This window comes from Gigantopelta aegis, chromosome 1 (genome assembly GCF_016097555.1).
Source record: "Gigantopelta aegis isolate Gae_Host chromosome 1, Gae_host_genome, whole genome shotgun sequence".
In the NCBI taxonomy this organism is placed as follows: domain Eukaryota; kingdom Metazoa; phylum Mollusca; class Gastropoda; order Neomphalida; family Peltospiridae; genus Gigantopelta; species Gigantopelta aegis.
Genome location: NC_054699.1, coordinates 35,368,227 through 35,388,105, shown reverse-complemented (window position 1 = coordinate 35,388,105; position 19,879 = coordinate 35,368,227). Strand labels below are relative to the sequence as shown.

Sequence of the window (19,879 nt, the reverse complement as noted above, 5' to 3'; positions counted from 1 at the left end):
AATGTGTGCCATTGTTTATATTACCATACATGTGGCTAGGTACATCTACATATTATAAAAGTTACAGTACATTTGTACACACGTGTGCCATTGTTTATATTACCATACATGTGGCTAGGTACATCTACATATTATAAAAGTTACAGTACATGTTATACAAGTTACAGTACATTTGTACACACGTGTGCCATTGTTTATATTACCATACATGTGGCTAGGTATATCTACATGTTATACAAGTTACAGTACATTTGTACACACGTGTGCCATTGTTTATATTACCATACATGTGGCTAGGTACATCTACATGTTATACAAGTTACAGTACATTTGTACACACGTGTGCCATTGTTTATATTACCATACATGTGGCTAGGTATATCTACATGTTATACAAGTTACAGTACATTTGTACACACGTGTGCCATTGTTTATATTACCATACATGTGGCTAGGTACATCTACATGTTATACAAGTTACAGTACATTTGTACACACATGTGCCATTGTTTATATTACCATACATGTGGCTAGGTACATCTACATGTTATACAAGTTACAGTACATTTGTACACACGTGTGCCATTGTTTATATTACCATGCATGTGGCTAGGTACATCTACATGTTATACAAGTTACAGTACATTTGTACACACGTGTGCCATTGTTTATATTACCATGCATGTGGCTAGGTACATCTACATGTTATACAAGTTACAGTACATTTGTACACACGTGTGCCATTGTTTATATTACCATGCATGTGGCTAGGTACATCTACATGTTATACAAGTTACAGTACATTTGTACACACGTGTGCCATTGTTTATTGTGTGCTGGCTTTAGGTACATTGTATATGTACATGTATGTCCACCTTGCATATAGTATATGGTCAACCCCTGCAATTAAAAAAATGTCCATGGCAAAACACATGCTTAGGGAAAAAATTAAATATAGTCCACAGCAAAAAAAGTGATGTGGAGAATTATAAACTTCATGGCATTGCCAGTTGCCGTGGGCAATAGCAGGGGCTGCATGGTTCATAAACTTGCCCACATGTCCATCACCATTGGTTTTTTTTATGTTGATATGAAATGTTGTAGTTTACTTTATAAAAACAAGTCTCCATTTAAAAAAACAAAATTCGCTGAAATACAGGGACGTGCAACTAAGAAAGGTTGTTTTTAATTAATTTATTTGACAATTTATATGACAATTTGCTACATACACACACACACACATGTAAATGTATACAGTATAAATTAATTGCCTTGGTGCAGTAAATTCAGCTGCATATACCTTTTGTGCATGCTTGCACTGTAACTGTACTCCAGCTATCACCTGCATTTATGCTGCAAACAGGATGCATACATGTGCACAGATCAACCCCTGCAGTTACCCATGGTAATCGGCAATGCTGTGGAGATTTTAATTTTCCATGGTACGTTTTTGCCTTGGGACTACATGTATATTCAGTTTTTTTGTCACGGGCATGTTTTTTTTTGCTGTGGGTTGCAGAGTGTTTGCTGCAATTGGTAGGAGGTACATTTCAGTTCCACAGTAAGTGCTGTGCAAATCAACTGCATGGTACAGGCAGGGCTAGCTCTGGGCGAGCAGAAACTTTCGCCAGATTATCCACGAAACTTCAATAATGATAAAAACCCACTTTATTTTCCAACGAAATATCAATAATTACATTAAATGTTTTCGCCAAATTCAAATAAAATTCAACAGTTTTTAAAATTCGCAATTGGTGAATTTGTCGAGTGACTAACGGTTACATGTTTACATGTAGTTAATATTTCGTGTTATTTCAGAGTTAAAAGTAATGTCAAACATACTAGGTACTGGGGTGGGGGGACGCAGCCCAGTGGTAAAGTGCTTGCTTGATGTGCAGTCGGTGTGGGATCGATCCCTCTTGGTGGGCCCATTGGGCTATTTCTCGTACCAGCCAGTGCACCATGACTGGTATATCAAAGGCTGGGGTTTGTGCTGTCCGGTCTGTGGGAAAGTGCATATAAAAGATCCCTTGCTGCTAATGGAACAATGTAGCAGGTTTCCTCACAAAGACTATATATTAAAATGACCAAATATTTGACATGCAATAACCAATGATTAATAAATCAATGTGCTCTAGTGGTGTTGTTAAACAAAACAAACTTTAACAAGCAGTTCACCACTGAGCTGCATCCTGCCCCAACTAACAACTCATCCCTGTTCTAGTTGGGACAGCCAGGGGTCAAATTTTTCGCTATTCTGCTAATAGTAAATTTCGAAACGGAATAGTAAAACAATTCTTCCAATATTCTGTCATGAAAGTGAAAATAAAGCACAGAATACAGAAAATCGCCTGCGACTATTCTGCTTACACTTTTTCTACAACTACATTTTTCTGCAGAACAAATCCTCGCGCTACTAAGACCGGTACAAAATAAATGTCTTTTTGATCAAGACTAATGTTTGGAGTGAGTTCGTTTGTAATTCCAGCTGGTACGCAGTAATGCATAGACTGGTTTATAAACAATTGTTCGTTACGCAATGTTGTTCAGGGCAACGTAGCACAGTCAGGAAAACTAGTGGTACATTAATAATTGAAGGGATAGTACATTTTTAGACGGAATAGTGTTTTTTGAAATTCACTATTCCTTTGGGATAGTGGTAAAAAAAAATTTCAACCCCTGGACAGGCCAGACTTTAATTGAATATACGGGTGTCAAATAAGTGGAAGGGGTGCTATCAAAACATTAAGCAGTTACTGTCTTTTTAAATATTTATTAGAAGATTTGGAAGAATATTAAGATGGTTTCTAGCTGAACATACCGTAGATGCATCGCCAATTGTCCAGGCCTTTCCACGCTTGTAAACGCTGCAATAAATCATGCGACGTTGGACCAGGAAATGTAAAATGACAGTAGAAAATGTATGGGTGGTTTTTTTTTCTCAAACCACAAGAATGTGTTTATGACTGCGAATATCGGTATGACATTGTAAGCATATATTGTTGTAAATATGGCAGTAGGTCATACATTGTATATATAAAAATTCCAAGTAGCGACTCTTGGTTTGTACATACTTGCTGATGAATTGCAGAGATTTTGAAAAAAGTTAGGTATCATGTGAATGTAATGAACGACGTTTATTATGGCGTGGTGTCTACCCATTCAGCAACAGTCATTGTTTCATGTTGTCCACTTCTCACGTGCCACCAGGCAGATTTTAACAAAACTATTGGATGTCAAACATTTGGTAAAATTTTTTACGAAACCCACAACATTTTTCCATCAGTAGCAAGGGATCTTTTATATGCACCATCCCACAGACAACATAACATAAACAGGCCATATATTGTGAGAGCGATGGTTTCGTTCATGCATTGTTTGCGTTAGTATAGTTTGCGTAAATCATTTTTCATTTGCATATTGAATGTATGACATCATTTACATGTTCATGATGGTTTACCTAAAAACAAAATGGGTTAGCTGAATTTGTTTTTGCATAACCCATCAATGGTTTACACAAATGTTCACTTCTCAGAAGCTAATAAGCCTCAGCCTTTGATATACCAGTCATGGGGCACTGGATTGATAGAGAAATAGCCCAAGGGTCCCACCGACGAGGATTGATCCTAGACTGACCACGTAACAGCCTTTGATATACCAGTCATTGTGCACTGGATAGATCGAGAAATAGCCCACGGGGACCACCGACGGGGATCGATCCTAGACTGACCGCGCATCAGGTCGAGCACATTACCAATCAGGGGTGCACAAATCGGGTATTTTTAATCTTGGATGAGCCCTGAGTTCATCAAGTATTATGACTGTGACAGCCCAATTTAAGCGAGATCGAACCACCTCTGTGGATCCATTCAAATGATTGGGTTGTTTCTCGTTCCAACCAGTGCACAACAACCGGACAAAGGCTGTGGTATGTGCCTTCCTGTCTGGGAAAGTGCATATAAAAGATCCCTTTCTGCATTAGGAAAAATGTAGCGGGTTTCCTCTGATGACTACGAATCAGAATTACTAAATGTTTGACATCCAATAGCCGATGATTAATTAATCAGTGTGGTCCAGTGGTGTCGTTAAACAAAACAAACTTTTGTTCAGCCTAAGCGAAGATGACCTGTAGATAAATAATGTTAAAAAAGAAATAAAACTAAACTGATAAGTAATGATAATAATAAAAACATTTTAAATTTCAGTTTCATTTTAAAGACGGTTCAAAATAATATTCATAAAATGTTTTATGAAATATGTGGGCAACCAAGAGATGATGTTGGGCAACCAAACTTCAGCTACTGGTTGCCCACCGGGCAACTATCACAATTTCACATTTGTGCACCCCTGCCAATGGGCTACATCCCACCCCTTTAAAGTTTAACAACACTTGGTCCAAATGATCCTTTCATGGAAATCACAAAGTACAATAAAGTACACTTAGAATGAACACATTTACAACAAACTACTGCATAGAGCGACCTGGTCACATGCAAAGTCCCATTTATTTTCCATTATATATTATCAATAAATTTTAATGTTTAGAACAAACTATGTATAACAAACCAAATATTTTTTTCCAAATTGTTAATTACTATATAAATTAATGTGTGTACAACGAACCAAACATAACTGAAATGTTACTTTTCAAGCAAAAACTAAGCATGACCACACCAAACAGATAAAAGAATGTTTGTTTACAAATACTTAGTAGAGTGCATGGTTAAGTTATTGAACAATTAACAGAACGTTCTCACTTCACTGCCGTTGTTTTGCTTGTGGTAAGTCCCTTTTGCTTTTTCTCACCATTTGAGCGGTATCCAACACAAGCCTGACACGTGCAACACGCTATAGCCCTACCCACCCCAAATTCCCTGGACTGAAAAATAAGCCCTGGCCCTTTTATCCTCAATACCAAATTTAAAAAAATGAGCCGATGGATCAGGGGATTATTTCAAATTTAAAGCAGCACTGCTGGCCAAGATGAATAGTGACTGTATCAAGGCATGCAACAGAACACATTCATTTCTATCTTGGTGACAATTAGCATGGCTAATCATGGCCTCATTGTCTATCATAACCCAGTGGTAAAGCACTCACTTGATGCGCGGTCAGCTGGGATTGATCCTCGTCAGTTTGCCGATTAGGCTATTTCTCGCTCCAGCCAGTGCACCATGACTGGTACATCAAAGGCTATGGGATGGTGCATATAAAAGATCCCTTGCTGCTAATCGAAAAAAGTAGCCCATGAAGTGGCGACAGTGGGTTTCTTTTCTCAATATTTGTGTGGTCCTTAACCATATGTCTGATGCCATGTGTTGAGTGCGTCGTTAAATAAAACATTTCCTTCCTTCATTGTATATTGTCAAATGCTTTGCAAAGAGTAGTTCAAAAGAACCGTTTCTTGTAACAATCAACAAAGTTTAAAACAAGTTAACGGTGACAGATGTAGAGTAAACTGGCAACCCTGGTTTCATGTGTTATTACCCTGACCAACTAACTGATGGCTGATTAAGAATTATCGTCGCTGAGGAGCTGACACACATGCACTGATATTGTTAGAGAAATTATTGTCAAATCATATATACTGATACCAGACATGTAACATAATGAATGACAATGCGACAGTTTTGAAAGTTATAAAGCCCACGCTAAGTAAAAAGACAAAATCAAATTATAATTTTAAAAAAAAAAAGTGATTAAATTAACTTTTGATTTAAAGTCCTGTTTATGCATTTTTGTGTTTATTGATGAGAATAAATTGGTTTAAAATTTGTGTATGCTATATGTAACATTGTAAGGTGTTTTAAATGAAAACAAATTCAATATGGCCGACTTTGAAATGAAAATAGCCAACTTCAGATGTGTACAATAAACTACTATACTATAATGCACTAATTATCATGGTCCGAAAGTAGGTTAAATAAGAGTACTTTACTATACTATAATGCACTAATTATCATGGTCCGAAAGTAGGTTAAATAAGAGTACTTTACTATACTATAATGCACTAATTATCATGGTCCGAAATTGGTTAAATAAGAGTACTTTACTGCATTCTAATTTTGTAGAGGTGGGATGTAGCCCAGTGATAAAGTTCTCATTTGATCTGTGGTCAGTATGGGATCAATGCCTATCGGTGGGCCCATCGGGCTATCTGTCGTTCCAGCCAGCACACCACGACTGGTATATCAGAGGCTGTGGTATGTGCAATCCTGTCTATGGGATGGTGCATATATATAAAAGATCCCTTGCTACGGGTTTCTTCTAAAAGACTACAGGTCAAAATTACCAAATGTTTGACATCCAATAGCCAATGATTAATAAATCAATGTGCTCTAGCAGTGTCGTTAAACAAAACAATTTTTTTTTTTTTTAATTTAATTTTGTGGGCCAAATCAAAATCATTTGTTACAATATTATTAAAGAAAAATACTCTTAAAAAAATTACTCTTATCCAAACCCTTTACTAAACAACATTGAGACTAAATTTACAAATTACCCCTCCAGCTATAATACATACCTATGACTCAGACATTATTACCTTGAAACATACCTACTTAACATCGCCCAACTGACGACTTTGATCACAACAAAACCGGCCTCGGTGGCGTCATGGTTAGGCCATCTGTCTACAGGCTGGTAGGTACTGGTTTCGGATCCCAGTCGAGGCATGGGATTTTTAATCCAGATACCGACTCCAAACTCTGAGTGAGTGCTCCACAAGGCTCAGTAGGTAAGTGTAAACCACTTGCACCGACCAGTGATCCATAACCGGTTCAACAAAGGCCATGGTTTGTGCTATCCTGCCTGTGGGAAGCGCAAATAAAAGATCCCTTGCTGCCTGTCGTAAAAGAGTAGGCTATGTGGCGATAGCAGGTTTCCTCGAAAAAACTGTCAGAATGACCATGTTTGACGTCCAATAGCCGATGATAAGATAAAAAATCAATGTGCTCTAGTGGCGTCATTAAATAAAACAAACTTTACTCTTCTTTTTATCACAACAAATACACCAGCAGAGTACTCAAGGGTGATTTCATTTATTTTCGTGCTTATATCCAATTAAGGTTCAAGGATGCTGTCCTGGGCACACACACCTCTGCTATCTTGGCCGTCTGTCCAGGACAGTGGGTTAGTTGTTAGTTGGATAGTGGTTAGTGAAAAAGAAGAGGGTGTAGTGGCATTACACCTACCCATTGAGACCTTAAGAATTTGCTCTAGGTTGGAGCCGGTACCAGGCTGTGAACCCTGTACCCACCAGCCTGTAGTCCGATGGCTTAACGACTGCGCCACCGAGTCGGTCACTTGACCCGAATCCGAGTACCTGTACGTTGTGTCTGGTATACTTGTACATTGTGTCTAGTATACCTGTACGTTGTGTCTGGTATACTTGCATGTTGTGTCTGGTATACTTGTACGTTGTGTCTAGTATACCTGTACGTTGTGTCTAGTATACCTGTACGTTGTGTCTGGTATACTTGTATGTTGTGTCTAGTATACCTGTACATTGTGTCTAGTATACCTGTACGTTGTGTCTGGTATACTTGTATGTTGTGTCTAGTACACCTGTACGTTGTGTCTAGTATACCTGTATGTTGTGTCTGGTATACCTGTACGTTGTGTCTAGTACACCTGTATGTTGTGTCTGGTATACCTGTACGTTGTGTCTGGTATACCTGTACGTTGTGTCTCGTATACCTGTACGTTGTGTCTCGTATACCTGTATGTTGTGTCTGGTATGGTATACCTGTATGTTGTGTCTGGTATGGTATACCTGTATGTTGTGTCTGGTATGGTATACCTGTACGTTGTGTCTGGTTAACGTGTATGTTGTGTCTCGTATACTTGTATGTTGTGTCTAGTATACCTGTATGTTGTGTCTGGTATACGTGTATGTTGTGTCTGGTATACCTGTATGTTGTGTCTGGTATACCTGTACGTTGTGTCTGGTACACCTGTATGTTGTGTCTAGTATACCTGTATGTTGTGTCTGGTATACCTGTACGTTGTGTCTGGTATACCTGTACGTTGTGTCTAGTATACCTGTATGTTGTGTCTAGTATACCTGTACGTTGTGTCTGGTATACCTGTACGTTGTGTCTGGTATACTTGTATGTTGTGTCTAGTACACCTGTACGTTGTGTCTAGTATACCTGTACGTTGTGTCTAGTACACCTGTACGTTGTGTCTAGTACACCTGTACGTTGTGTCTAGTATACCTGTACGTTGTGTCTAGTATACCTGTACATTGTGTCCAGTATACATACCCAGGGCTCGAAACGGCCTGTGGCCAGGTCGCCAAATGCGACCAAAGTCCCGTTTGGGCGACTTAAATATTAAAAAATAATGGCTTACCGTGTTTTGCCAACATTCATTTATATTAATTATAAACATTGATGTTGTAGACCGAATGCAGTTAGGTGTAATTTTTATAAAGCAAAGGCATTCGGATCCAGTTCATAACCATTCAGAAAATCTCGGGCAGAACATTCCCGAATGCTGTCTTAGTTTTTGTCATCTACTTCATGGTGTTCTGATTTCTGGTTTTTTTAAATCTTGTTTTAATTGGGGGTTTTGATTGGCCAGTCAATTTGGTGCCTATTGAATTGACTAAAGATATGATACAAGTAAAATCACAATCATGATGTCATCCGCCGGATGGAATTTTCTTAAACACACATCAAGAACCAAAGGGAAAAAGCAAGCATACCAAGGAAGTTTACTTTGTTTTCAGTTCTGTCTAGCGCAAATGAAGGTAGGTTATGTTAGGATAAGGAGAACTTTACCCCACTTGGTTTGTATCTATTTCTTACAAATACTTATACTATCAAACACTGAACACGTGAACAACACTTCGCTAACATGTGAACAATTGTGTAGCCCAGTTGGTTGTACATTATGTTTTTGTATTATATGTGAGCTACCCCTGGGAGACGAGTCATGCCATGCAATTTTGTGTTAACGATGTAAACAAAAAATTATTAAGTTCAGACATTTTGTAAAATTGTACAAAATAAGTAAATAATTTGCTCAAGTCGTGTTTTCTTTTATTTTTCATTTCAATACTATGTATGTTGGTATCTTTGCTATGTAGAAAGGGTTCTTCAAATCAATATTATTTTATTGAAGCACATTTCAAATGCTTACTTAAATATTTGGCTTAAAACCTGAAATATGATTATTTTATATTTGGGCTACCTAAAGCAAGTTTGGGCCACTGAAAATGAAATTTTAGTGGCCCAGATATTTGTTAGTTTTGAGCCCTGCATACCTGTATGAGATCACTGATCCTCACCAAGCCATACACTTGTGATGCCAAGAACAGCTGTTTTTTATTTATTGCCTATAATTCACATCTCTCTGTCTATACAGGTACATATAGCTGTTATTGCTAAATTATAGTATGTCATTTTCTACTTTTATTCTTGTTCGGTATATCAGTGTGTATTGCACAGGTCAGAAAGAATGTAAGCCGGATCAGTTTACAGAGAACTTGATAGCCACAGAGTGTTCATGTATGTATCATTGTGTGTGTGGATGCTGCAAGTGACACCCAACCCAGTTGGGAAATACACAAACATACATATATATATATATTACTGAATCTGATCACAGGACCACTGAAGCATGCGATGGGGAAAATTACAACAGGACATGTAAGTACAAACACATGTACGAATTGACAGTACAGTGCAATGTTGGTTTTGTCAGAGTTCTTTTAATTCGCCACTCTCACACAACACACTAAACTGTCACCCACCTTATCACTCTTGTCTCTTTACAAGACTACATTGTAGTTCTCACCTAGTGTGAGGTGTAGCTCTGTAGTACTACTAGTACTAGTAGTAGAATGCTCACAACATGTTTGCAGTGCAGTAGGCAGTCTTAAAAAAGTGTGTTTTGTTTAACGACACCACTGGAGCACATCGATTATTTAAATCATCGGCTATTGGATATCAAACATATGGTACTTCTGACTTGTGGTCATCAGAGGAAACCTGCTACATCTTTTATATGCACTTTCCCCACAGACAGGAAAACACATACCATGGCCTTTGTCCAGTTGTGGTGCACTGGTTGGAACGAGAAAAAACCCAATCAGCTGAATGGATCCACTGAGGTGGTTCGATCCTGCAGCACAATCACCTCAATCGAGCACTCGACCAACTGAGCTAAATCCTGTCCCTAACAAGCACTAGTGTGTATTACATAGTTATATCATTATAATTTTGTCTTATGTGGAGTTTAATGCCTGAAATATCTCTCCCAACTCGTAATTCCATTACTGTTGAATTACCCTACTAGTATTACTAGTAGAATTCTCACTACATATAGCTTGAAGTGCACTGGATCAAAGAATCAATCTGTATCAATGGACTGACCCATTGGGAATTTTCCTGTTCCAACCAGTTCTCCATGACTGCATAATGTGCACATCAAAAGCTGTTGTGTGTGCCTGTGCTATACCACTTATACTATACTAAATGGGAAAATAGCTGTGTGTAGGTTTCCTTTCATTATTCAGACCAAATATGTGAAAGTTACATTGTGTACCATAAAGGTGTGTTAGATACATGTATGTAAAGTAGTCTGATGTAATTTGGAAGAGGAAGGTCTCATGGGGGTGGTCTGTGTGTTTATATATATATAGTTTAATGAGAGCACTCGGCTCAAGAACTGCATTTCAGTGACCTATTGGGGATTTTTCCATTCTAACTAGGCACATCAAAATCTGTGGTATGTACTGTCCTTGTGGAAAATTGATTATAAAAGACCTCTTGCTGATTGATCACACGGGTAGCAATGTGCAGGTGTTTTTCATTTTATATGTATGTAGAGAGAGAAAGGCAGAGAGAGAGACAGAGATGGTTAGTCATTGTTACGCCTCTAGTACAAGGCTGTACCACAACCTTTGATTTTATCAGTCATGGGACTTCATATTCCTATACTTACCTTTGTTTGATACCCAATGGCTGATGTGTTTTAATGTGCTGATAGATACATAATAACTTACATTGTATATACTATTCATCTATAGATAGATATGTAATAAATTATATACTATTCATGTTTAGATAGATATGTAATAAATTATATACTATTCATGTACTGGTAGATATGTAATGAATATTATACTGTTCATGTATAGATAGATTTGTAATAAATTATATACTATTCATATATAGATAGATAAGTAATAATTATATACTGTTCATGTACTGATAGACATGTAATAAATTAGTGTTTTCACCAGAAGGAAGGTGACCTCATTAGATTTGCAAGTAAACAACCAGCATGTCATAAAAATAAGCAAACTATACTTGTGTTTTTGTGTCATCGAAGGGCAATCACCGACCTGTTTTCGCACACAGTCTATACAGTTCAAATGTGGGGGAATCATGCATAACTGGTGGTGGGCAGGACCTGAAATATTAGTATTTGAGCAGTTTGTCACATTTTGTCATATACATGTAATACAGTCTTTAGTCATGCAGCTTTATGTTTCACATTGCCAGTGCTGAGTGACTCGACATATCCCCACAGAGGTGTGAACTTGTTCTTCTAGTTGTAAGCTGGTACTGTGATCTGAATCCATCACCCATCAGCCTTATAGACTAGTGGTCTTACCTCTCTGCGTTGAATATTTCTGATGACCTACATACACATGAACACAAATATACATGTACATATATACAAGTACACTGTTTGTAAATAACAATGTGCTATTTGATATACACATACTATATTTACGGTGTTATTAAATACATACTGGGACGTTATTAAATATATACTGGGGCATTATTAAATATATATTGGGGGGTGTTATTAAATATATACTGGGGTGTTATTAAACATGACTTCTTCCTTTCATATCGAGTGTAGGTGGGTTACAGATAAGATGAATTTGGTATTTTTAATTGACTAGAAATGTCACTAATCAAACTTTTTAAAACAGACAGTTTCCTGTAAAGCAAGTGTCAAAATAACATGTTATTAGTTTCTATATATCTTTACATGCAGTTTAAAACGTCCTGCACTGTCATTTATTCATTAAACAAACACTCTCTTCTTTTCCTTTCACTATATACATATGATTGATCTGTTAGCTATTACTTGCATAAACTGTGAAAAAACCAAAAGCATTTTATTGCTTTAATATCGAGTTAATCATGTCTCAAAGCAGGACAACTTCACTCAGTCTGTCTACATATCTTTGTGCATGTTGCTGACATTCACTTCACATCATGTAACACATATTGAATTGGTTCATTTGTCGTGCTGAATATTTATAGCTGCAGCCACTGCTTGGTAGTTCACTTTATTTTACATTAGCTTAGGTTTAGTAAATTTACATTTATTGATTTTTGTTTACATCTTGCAATAAGAATAAGTGGTAAATGTTTAGCCAGATGTTATTATGGGATGCAGTGGCATATATACCAATCGGGCTGTGAATGTAGCAGAATTTCATGCTTCTGTGAATTTCCATGCTTCTGTGAATTTCCATGCTTCTGCGAATGTTACAGAATGTTACAGAATTCCAAACGTTCCTTTTTTTTTTTCTTTTTTTCTTTTTCTTTCATTGTTTTATTTTCTTTTCATTTTTTTTGGAAATGGTGGGGTGGGAAGGTGCCTGCCCCCGCCCCCCCCCCCCCCCCCACCACCACCATCAATTTTCACCCAGCAAGAACACTGTATACACATTTTCATCCATAGAACAATTTTCATGTCATATTCACCGAAAACTTGGGCAACTTAGCTTATGCTAGTAGTCCATGATTCCATTTATAATAAATTCTTGTTTATTGAAGGTTATTGACATAAATTGAAGAAATGTACATACAGAAAAATAACCTTTCAGTCAAGTTCATTTGCTGCAAAAGTCTGTTAAAAAAATTGCTGTCGACATACTCAAAATTGCCATCGGTGGGCCCTTTCACCAATGCCAGTTTCTTTTTTTAATTGCCGTGGGTGATAAATTCTTAAGTTTGAACCATGACATGTACCTGTATATATGTATATATGTAATTAATTGATCTGTCTGCAGGTATGTGTGTACATTAATTATTAATTAATCTATAAGTATTCATTAATTTGTTAAGTGATCTATTCAGGTACAGACAGATGCACATGTATGTTAATTAACTAATTATTTAATTAACTGGTCTGTACCTGCATATGTCTGTAATTGTAAATTAATCTGATCAGAAGAATTTACAACCTTAGTGTATTGTATCTTTTTCCATTGTGTACGTTTCCATGGTACTCTTGTATATAATCACTGTTTACCATTAGAGTTTTTATTTTTAGAAATACAGCTACAAACATACAAGACAATCATGTGGTAGAAAGTTATTTTTGGTGGCAGTTATCTTTAATTAAGTACATCTACATGTATATGTGACTGACTCATACAAGTAAAAACACCAGGACAATCTTACAGGTTTGATGTTACTTATATACTACCAACAAAAAATAAGGGAATGACTGATGTGAATGTAACTATCGTTGACATGCACTGTTACAATACAGTGGCGTTGCATCTGAACGCTTCATCTGATCAAAATAAAATTTCACATCATGCATGAACAGCATGTGATGCACGTGCACACAGAAGATCACGTGTATGTGCTTATCATGGAACTCACAATCACCGATGCAAATGAGGTAATCACATGCGTGAAAATGGTCCCAAGACAATACCTTGATGAAGAGACGAAATGACGAATTGTCGGTACGATAGAAGGAGGTACGTCAATATGCCAAGTTGCCCGAATGTTTGGTAAATCAAAAAGTGTAATTTCTAGAGTGTGGGATAAGTACCGTCAAACTAGCGGGGTTGCAACGAGACCTGGGCGTGGCAGGCCTAAAAAGACGACACCTCGACAAAATTGTACCATAACATTAATTGCTCTACGCAATAGATTCAAATCAGCTGCTGCTATCAACAGTGAATTCCATACAATAACAGGAAGGCGAATTTCAACATCGACCGTCGAGAACAGACTCTACAAAGCCCACCTGAAAGTGAGGCATCCTCTGAAGGGTGTGACCCTAACAGCTCACCATAGGCGGCAACGATTACGGTGGGCTAGGCAACACTAGGGACGGACTGTGCGACAATGGCGTTACACCTTGTTTACAGACGAATCGAGGTTCTGCCTCAGATTCACAGATGGCAGAAAACGTTGTTGGCGACGTAGCAGCGAGAGATATGCCCGGGCTACAATTCTAGACCATGATCGGTATGGGGGTGGTAGTGTCATAGTGTGCGGAGGGATCACAAATGACAGGCAAACAGATTTGATTATTGTTAATGGAAATTTGACTGGCCAGAGATATCTGGACCAAATTTTGCGTCCTGTCGTTGTTCCAGTGGCGAGAAGTATTGGCAGAAATTTTGAATTTCAAGATGACATTGCCAGACCACATCGCGCTCGGATAGTCACCGATTACCTACGACAACAAGGCATACCGATAATCGACTGGCCCGCTAAGTCCCCCGATATGTCCCTTATAGAGCACCTGTGGGACGTTCTCGGGCGGAGAGTGTACGCCAGGGACCCAGCACCCTCCAAAGTGGCCCAGCTTGCGGTAGCCCTTCAGAAGGAATGGCGGGCAATACCCAGAACAACCATACGTACATTAATCAACAGTATGCCATCAAGGTGTCGAGCATGCATCGCCCAAAATGGTGGACACACCAGATATTGATATACACGCCCCAAATTGGTTTTCCAGATGTTAATCGAAATAAAACATTCACTATCATTTCACCCGTTCACTTATTTTGTGTCGGTAGTATACATACATTAACATTTATCAGGGATGTGATTTTTTAACTTTTCATCTGGTTTCAGCTTTTTTGGTGCAATTTGTTTTCTTCACAAATTACTGTAGGTAGGATTGATCTAAAATGGCTGACAAATTACCTTTGTGTGTAAACATAGTTATAGAATAGAGGTGTCAGCTTTTTAGAGATTATTTTTGCTTTTATTCTTAAATGTGTACCACATCCCTATTTATGCATTTCTGTTGTTTGATACCAGTACTTATTTAGTGTGCTGTTAAGATAATGGTACGTAGTGTTACAAGGCTGTAGATTACAACAAGTTTATTTTGTTTAACGACACCACTAGAGCACATTGATTTATTAATCATCGGCTATTGGATGTCAAACATTTGGTGATTTTGACATATAGTCTTAAAGAAGAAACCCACTACAATTTTCCATTAGTAACAATGGATCTTTTATATGCACCATCCCACAGACAGGATAGCACATACCACTGCCTTTGATACACCAGTCATGCATGATGCACTGTCAAGAACGAGAAATAGTACAATGGGCCTTCCAACGGGGATCAATCCCAAACTGACCACGCATCAAGTGAGCGCCTTACCGCTGGGCTACGTCCCGCCCATAGAATACAACAAAGTTAAGACGATAAACAAATTGTGGATTAAAATAACCTGAAGTACTTTTCTCAGTATTCTCCAGCAGCTGTTAATGACAGTATTGAACTAAAATACCTTGCTGCACCCAGAACAGACAAAAGACTGTGTTGCAACATCATCCATATCAAAGGCTACCCTGTACATACACATGAATGTATATCTGACAATGATAAACTGTGTGACTGATCTACATTGGTATGCCAGACACACAGCACCACTGATGTGGTCAAGTCCTGCTAAAAAAAACCTGTACCACTGTTGCAATGCAAGGCGATCAATCATCTGTTATAAATAATATAATCGGTTTGCACGAACCGATCAGCTTTCAATTACACAATCCGTTACAGGGCTTGCTTGGGTGGACAGAAAAGTTTGCCAAATTATTATTTTTTTAATTCAGCACCTATATAGGCTATTTTCCAACAAAATATCAATTATTACACAATTTTTTCTGCCAAATTAACTGTTTTTAAAATTCGTAAATGGCGAATTTGGCGAGTGGCAGAGATAGCCCAGGGTTAAAGTTATATGAACATACAGACCCAGGCTTTCTGCCAGAGGGTAAACAGGTAAGGTGCCATACACAAATATTTTTACAGATTTTATTTTCTTAACCCTAACCCTAAACTTAACCCATTTTCTTTCTGGGGGAGGTTGAATTCAATTCCATAGCGCCATACCCAAAAATTTCTTCTGGCAGAAACACTGATGTATGAAGGATTTGAACTATAACGACCATTCACCTTTAATTGTATTCACGGGATAGCATCTTTAACATTTAATATCTTTTTGTTTATGTACATGTATGTAAAAGCAAACACAAACCCCAATGTATTTACATCTAAACTTGATAAACAATTATAGTTGACATTTTTCCATTCAACTGATGATGGATTTTATAATCTATCATCGCATCTGTAGGGCCAAGCCAATGTTTTATTACAATTGATCAATGGAAGTGATGTTCCAATGATCAATTGGAATAAAAGCTACACAATTTTAAAACTTTCAATAATAATTGCTAATCTATTTTCACTTGATTAGAAATATCACTAAGCAAGATTTTGAAAGCAAAATGTTCCATGCATCACTACACTATCCTCAAAACAAATAATTATTTAAACTAGAATGCATAGTGAACAAATTGCAGCAAGCCATAAAATAATAACTGTGGTACCCGCAGTCTCCCCCTGTATTTTAGAACAGTCCTAATTACATACTATGTCTGGTCGGGTATATTCTTATATTATATAGCTGATTTACTCCACCCACACCTCTCCTCTTGAGGAAATCAGTAGCCCTCCCTGTTGTTAGGACTTGATTAATATGTTTGTTTTTTCTGGTATAGGTAACATGTGCTATAGTTACGACCCTGTGTATCCTTGTATTAAACTTGATTTCCCCCCCCCCCCCCCCCCCCCCATTCCACCCAAACCTCTCCTCTTGAGGAAATCAGTGGACTTGTTGTTAGGACTTGATTAATAATAATATGTTTCTTTTCTGGTATAGGTAACTTATGTTCCTAGTTACGACCCTGTGTATCCCTGTATTAGATCGTATTTCCCCCCACTGACTGCACCCAAACCTCTCCTCAGATTGAGTTTATCAGTGGCCCTCCCTGTTAGGATTTGATTAATGTTTCTTTTCTGGTATAGGTAACGTGTGTTCTAGTTACGACCCTGTGTATATATCCTTGTATTACACCTGGTTTCTCCACACCCTCTCCACCTGTTGAGGAAACCAGTTAACCACAGCATAATCAATGTGCTTCTTTTCTGGTGTATTGACAGGATTTGCCACGTAGCTCAGTCGGTTGAGTGCTCGCCTGAGGTGCTTGTGCTGCAGAATTGAACCACCTCGATGGATCCATTCAACTGATTCGGTATTTTCTCATTCCAAGCAATGCACCACAACTGGTCAAAGGCCATGGTATGTGCTTCCTGTCTGTGGGAAAGTGCATATAAAAGAACCCTTGTTGCTAACAGAAAAATCTAGCGGGTTTCTCCTAATGACTACATGTCAGAATGAACAAATGTATGACATTCAATAGCTGATGATTAATTAATCAATGCGCTCTAGTGGTGTCGTTAAACAAGAAAACATTAATTTTTAACTTTTTTTCTGGTGTAGTTACATGTAATACAAGTATGACCAATCATATTGTTCTGTTGCAGTTAGTCCACCCCTCCCCGTAAAGAAACCAGTTAAACATGGTCGCGATGAGACATGATTAATTTACGTTCATTTTCAGGTAGGTCATGCAGTCTCTTCTTAAAGGTGACCCTGTCCCAAAAGGCCTACCTCTTTTGAGGTAAGCAGCCCTGTCTCTGTTGTGAGGTGATTAATGTGTTTATTTTCTGGTAAAGGTGATGTACCAATACCAGGCTGGACCCAATGCAGTGTCCCTGTGTCATAGGTGACGCATCAAACTGTGACTTCTGCGTCTTTTATAGGAGAGATAAATTACATCATTTAGTAATGGTTTACAGTTGAGTGGCTGGGTAAATCAGGGTTCATTCAGTTACGGTTATCTATTTCGACACACACTGTGACGCATGTTGACCCGTTTCCTGAAAAAAGTGTTTGTGTTGTAAGTAATATAGCACACACATAACAGCAAAATTAATTGCATCGTTTACATATAGAATATACATGTATAGTTACTGTTACAGTAGTGATTGGCTAGATATTTTCATGTACTGACATCTACTCAGTCTGAATAATGTATTTTGACATTCCCTTTGACACAGGCACATTACAGGGCACAATATTTCACGAAAATTGGTGTTCTGTTCGCGTGTCAGTTACACAACTTTAATTCATGAGAACCACCAATCGGTTACGTAGTCATAAATTACAGTCTAAAATTAATATCAGTAATGAAAGTGATAATTAGTTTATGTTTTTAAGTACATTTGAACCACCTATGTAGCACAGAACCCGTAGTTCAAGTGTTTTAGGATTATGTAGGCCTAACTCATCGGTTACGAGAACTTTATTCACTAAACTGAATAATCGCTTACCTAAGTAATCCTCATGTGAACTGACTTCCGGTTACCTAAGATTTTGAAATATTGTCCCCTGCATTAACAGTGATATGTGTCTGAAATATAATATGATTGGTTGTTGGGAACATGCTAAACCTATACAGTCCCTATGACACAGGCATGTTGACAGTGATATGTGTCTGAAATATAGCGTGATCGGTTGTTAAGAACATGTTAAACCTATACATGTACATATAGGTGTACAATGTAGTGCCATAAACAGCTGACCTGGGGCCTAATTCACAAAGGTCTCTTAGGCTCTGCAAGACAACAAAGCATCCTCTTTGTAAGTCTTTTAGCACTGCACTGCGAGATCGCAAAGTTGTGAGAGTTTAGTGAATTAGGCCCCTGCTCAATAACCTGACACAGTACTGCATTAACATAGTTTAATTTGATTTGTCCTGCACAGTACTTTACTCAGCTAGCAACATATCACTGAATTTGTTAACAACATTTTGGTAATTTAATATGGCTATATACAGTTGTGAAACCTCTCAAAACCAGAATTACCTCAAAACCGGACGTTTTTCGCAGCCCCTTTTTAAATATCTGTACCGGAGAGAACCTCTTTAAACCAGATACCTTGTAAAGTGGACTTTTTACTTGGTCCTGAGGGTGTCCGGTTTAAAGGAGTTTTACTGTACATGTGTGTAGCCATAAATTCAATCATAAAAAAGTTCAAGCACTGGCTATGTGTGTGGTAAAATAGAAGTTACAAATCTAAAAACAAAACATTGTCTCATACCCACACATACACAGTATGCACATGCATGCATGCACACAAACACACACAGACACACCACACGCACATGCACAAACACACACACACACACATACACACACAAACACACACACATACACACACACACACACAGATTGACACACAAACAGACACACACACACAAAAATACACACACACACCTCATTACAACATATTAGTAAAAAGGTAACGTCCATGTACAGATACCACAAATAAATTCACACGTGAACACATGTATGCGCGAATGTACAAATACACATAAATATTATATATGTATATATTTATAATTTATATAATTATAAATGTGCATACTCATACACAAACGCACACAAACACAAATGCACATATTACATACACATGTATGTATATATACAATGTACTACAATGTACTTGTATGTTGCCAGTACAATTTCCAATATCTACGTCTACAATGTACATACATGTACATTATTATTTTATTTGTTCAATACATCTTAACAGGTTATTATATTTGTGGGTTTTATAAACAGTTGTGGTATATTTTTAATATCCCTATATCTTTGACGTACTGTTCCCTACAACTCGGGTATACATACGTAGATAACATTGTGAATACAAAATGTTTAAATGTTAC

The 19,879-nt window shown here is 37.6% G+C and overlaps 1 protein-coding gene across 4 annotated transcripts in view; it reads left to right on the top strand.

Annotated features, from left to right (window-relative positions):
* The window catches only part of LOC121374276 (GTPase-activating protein skywalker-like), a 73,230-nt gene that overhangs the window by 14,547 nt on the left and 38,804 nt on the right, over window positions 1-19,879 (top strand). The gene's annotated exons all lie outside the window — the stretch shown is intronic.